The sequence below is a fragment of the Sinocyclocheilus rhinocerous genome, unplaced genomic scaffold (genome assembly GCF_001515625.1).
Source record: "Sinocyclocheilus rhinocerous isolate Xijiao unplaced genomic scaffold, SAMN03320098_v1.1 scaffold15, whole genome shotgun sequence".
Taxonomy (NCBI): Eukaryota; Metazoa; Chordata; class Actinopteri; order Cypriniformes; family Cyprinidae; genus Sinocyclocheilus; species Sinocyclocheilus rhinocerous.
Genome location: NW_015631053.1, coordinates 726,200 through 731,112, shown reverse-complemented (window position 1 = coordinate 731,112; position 4,913 = coordinate 726,200).

The following is a 4,913-nucleotide window of genomic DNA, read 5'->3' as shown; positions in this document are numbered from 1 at the left end:
TTACATCAAAATACACATTGTTTCAAAGCAGATTTATGAAAAATCATTATCAGTATCTTCTAAAGTATCTTCATGCCTTATGCCCAGCTAACAAAAATATGTTCTAATGACATTGCTAATGTTTATATATATATATATTTTTTTTTATACTGGTTATGCGAACATTTAATAAACATTCACTTTCAAACACTATAGGAATGTTACTTTTGAATGTTCTCGGAATGTTCTGAAACAAGCAGTAACATTTAAAAAAAACATCAGATGAACATCCAACTCAAACTTTCAGAATAAAACGTTCCATGGGCGATGCATAAGTAATGTTTTTGTGCTAACGTTTTGAGAACATTATAAAAGACCAGATAACTTTGAACGAATGTCCTATTAATGTTATGTGAAGAATATTTGTTCATAACTTTGAGAGAACCTTGCCAGAACGTTTTATCAGATTAGAACTGATATAGTTTACATTTTGTGACGATATAAACAATCATGCAGTTCTGATTCACTTTGATAGTTACAGGTGATGTGTGATGAAACGACCTGATAATAACCAGTATGTATGTGACTGAATTAAACTGCTGTCTTCATTTGTTCCAGAGTTCCTCATTTTAAACGTTCATCGATTCCAGGTATTCAGATCGACTACAGCAGACTGACTCCGCCCCCTTCGCCGACATCATCACACGCGGCCCCGCCCCGTTTCCGCAGCTGAGCACAAACACCAAAATCATCAGCATATCACTGTATTTACACTCATTCATCATAACTGAAGAATTCAAATGTAGGATTAGTTTCATTTAATCCTAGTTTAAAACAACTGTATTGTGTATTATGATGGCACAAAGGCGAATGGTGAGCGGGTACGAAATTCCGCGAAAACAGCGGATTGCTTTACGGCAGCAACAGACGCACGTGTACAGCTGTCATTACGACAGTGTTATAGTTCCCATAGTAAATTACACTCATTTAACTGTAGGGGGCTCCAAAAACGTTTTTCTTGATGATGTGAATGTTAAGGGAACAATTGTATCATTTTGCAAAAATTATGGGAATGTTACTTTTGAATGTTCTCGGAACATTCGGAAACAAATAGTAACATTAAAAAAAAAAGTTAGATGAACATCCAACTAAAACATTTTAGAAGAAAAAAGTTTGACGACTGAAGTATAAATAATGTTTTTGTGATAACATTTTGAGAATGTTATTGAAGAGTTGATAACTTTGAACTAGCCTTCAATTAATGTTTCCAGAAGAAGGTTTGTTCATAACTTTCCCTGTTAGCTGGCATTTTGTCAGTATTTGATCAGGACACACACACATACACACTGCCTTCACAGTAAGAGCAGTATGGAAGCATGTGATTGGCTCAGATCCCAGTCTGTGATATGTGGAGCTCTGGATAATCTCAGCAGCAGCGTGGTGAGCAGAAATAGGTCAGAGAAGGTTTGATCTGTGAGCTCACGTCTCAGTCTCCTCTAATGGAATCCAGATGTGCTGCAGGAGCGGCTAATATGCCTCTTTCTCCTCTCGTTCCCTCGTCTTCCTCTCCTGCTCGCTCCGGCTCTCACAGGAAATGCTTCAGGTTCTTGGCCCTGAAGGGAACATACCTCTGTAACCACCTCCAGATGGAGCGACTCTCTCTCTCACCCTCACACACACTCACTCACTCACACACACACACACACACACACACACTTTAGAAGGAAAATGACTAAAGATATTAAGTTTTGTATTCTGAAATCTTTTGCTTATAACAAGAAAAAATATCCACCAACGGAGTCAGAAAAATAATCTTGCTTTCCCTTTGAATTCAATGTATTTTTCTGACCACACTGGCAGATATTTGTTCTTATTTTAAGATTTCATAAATTTAACATTTTAAACAAAACGTAATATCTTAAGTCATTTTGCATGTCCAATAAATGTATCTTGATTATTTGTACTGGAAAACAAGACAAAAATACTGAGGAAGAAAATCCCTTTTTTTTTTTTTTGCATTGTGGTTCAAGTTCAACAATATTCTGATTTTAAATTCTGTGTGAGAAACAAAATTATTATTATTAACTAAAACTAACCCATCTTTTGTTACTAGACATAAAATAAACATGAACTAAAATAAATTAAAATAGAAAAAATTTAACGTATTTTATTGCTGCTAGTTGCCAAGGAAACATTTATCATTTTCACTTAGTTTAAGTTGGAGTACTAAAATAAATAATAAAAACAAAACACACACACACAACAAATTTACCAAAACAATAACGAAAATTAAAATGAAAACAGAAAATATAAAAATAAAATTTGATTCAAAATATTAACAAAATCTGTAATAGTATATCAATACTAAAATAACACTGGTCATTTGAAGAGACTCAGAGTACGTTTACTCAACAACGACATACTAAACTCAGAAAAAAAATTAGTTTGCATTTTTGAAAAATTTTGTTTACAGACTACGTTTGTCAAAACGATCCTCGTTCACACAGATCCGCGAAAACGACTAAAAACATTGTAGTGTTTATGTCAGACCAGTAGGTGGCGATGTCACCTTGTAAAGAAACACGTATCACATAATATGCATGTGTAACCCCTCTCTCCCGGGTCCTCTCCGCCACACCTCGTTCTCGCTCCGAGTGAGTCTCGAACCCGGGTCTCCGGCATGGGAGGCGGATGCACTAACAAGGAGGCTAAAGACTGCAGCCACTAGCGTCAGTCGCTAGTGCGTCTCTTGAGATCAGGGGAGTGAGGTTTACCTGCACAGCACCTACCGCTGGCCTCCGTTACACTCACCCCCCTAATCCTCACTCCCATCCGGGTCACGGCACCAATGTAACCCCTCTGTCCCGGGTCCTCTCCGCCACACCTCGTTCTCGTTCCGAGAGGGTCTCGAACCCGGGTCTCCGGCATGGGAGGCGGACGCACTAACAAGGAGGCTAAAGACTGCAGCCACTAGCGTCAGTCGCTAGTGCGTCTCTTGAGATCAGGGGAGTGAGGTTTACCTGCACAGCACCTACCGCTGGCCTCCGTTACACATGCACATGATGTCACTATTTTCTCAAATTCATGTTTTTGTAGTTTAGACTGAGACGTTGACAGTATAATTTCCAAAAACTTGCACTTTGAAACCCGTTTTCAAAAATGTGCATTTTCAGGCTTGTTATGTAAATGAACGGCCGAAACGCATAAAAAGTTTTGTAAACGCCCCTCAAACTATGCAAACTCCCAGAATTCCTCCGTCCATCCGTTAGCTTTATCAATGGCTCTCTGTTCCACATCCCCTCTTCTGAGTCTGTGAGCTTCAGCGGTCTGAATGCTTTCATTCCCTGCAGCGAGCGCGGGATGTTCTGCTCCAGCTGGAGCTCATTATTGTGCTGAAGAAGTGTTTATGTGAGCGGCCGCAGAATCACTGTTGACGTGCCAGAGAGGCCTGAATAAGGCCCGCTCTTTCACAATCACTGCAAACAAACCCACCTACAAAATATACATCAGATCAGATCAGCCAAATTCTACATCCATCCTGTAGTTCATCTTTACATTATATTCACATGAAAATATCAACTCCACCATGATTTACTCGCCCTCATGTCATTCTTTCTTCTGTGGAACACAGTTGGCATGTCATCTGTTTTTAAATGCACGTTATTGTGAACAATTCATCCATGCATGTTTAATTTTTTGAGGTCGTAATGTTTAATTAGAGTGTCATAACTCGATCTTCTCTCTGTTGACGTAAGCAGGTCTTCTCCAATCATTAAGTGCTCTTAAGCTCCACCCCTGCAAGCACTTTTGAGAGCCACGCCCACATCTCAACATCCAATCAACAACTGCTGCACTGAACCAAACCCCGCCGTACAATTATTCTTTTTCAATAATTTGCTACACTGTGATGTGTGTCACAATACGGAAGAAAAGTCTGTCGCTACTTTCCTTTCTTCAGGACTTTAACCCTTGTGCGTCCTTGTCCAACATTTGTGTTTGTTTTGATCGTTTTGGCTGTTAATGCAAACAGCATAAAATTGGCCAAAAATTTTTATTTTTATTGGAATGTTAATATTTCACCCTCGTTTCATTTCATAAATTTATTTCACAAAAAATAGCTTCACTCAGGACCTTAAAGACAAAAATGTCCCTATTGAAACCCATGCAATATTTAATCCCAGTGCCATTTAAGCATCCAATCATGCATTCTTTATTAATAAGCTGTCATTCTATTGGCAAGGCTTTAAATATTTTATGGTTTTAAAACTTTTACTGTATGGCCTAGGGAGCAAATACTCACTTTATCCCTGTTTTCTGACCATTTTCCTGACATTTCTAGGGAAAAAAGGCCAATTGAATTCAAGACATGCAATGATAATTGTGTTTGTATAGATATCAGAGTGTGGTTTGTATGTGTGAATGGGATTTTGTTTTTATCTGACACTGCACAAATAATACTGTAATAATCCCCCCAAAATCTACTTAGCATTAGTATATAGAAAAAAACTATTGATTTTTATTTATTTATGTATTGTTCAAAAAGTAGTGGAAGTTATAATCAGGACTCATGTTAGTAAAAAGATCTGTCAGTGAAAGTAAAAAAAAACAAAAAAAAACATGAATATATAATATTTTTATGATCTTTTTTAACAAGGGCATTGTTGTCCTGTAAGGACGTCTGTGTAGCTTTTTTAAAATGATGCACAAGGGTTAACATACAGATTGAGAGCATATCGTTATGAAGAGCTTTGTTTGTGTTCCACAGAAGAAATAAACTCAAACGATTTGCTTTTCTTCCTCACAAATGCTCAAATATCTCCTGCGACTGACATTCACTTTAGTTTGAACATGAACTCAGTCCTACTGTTATGAGTCTCAATCTTCACTCACACACACACACACACACACACAGACACACACTCACACAGACACAC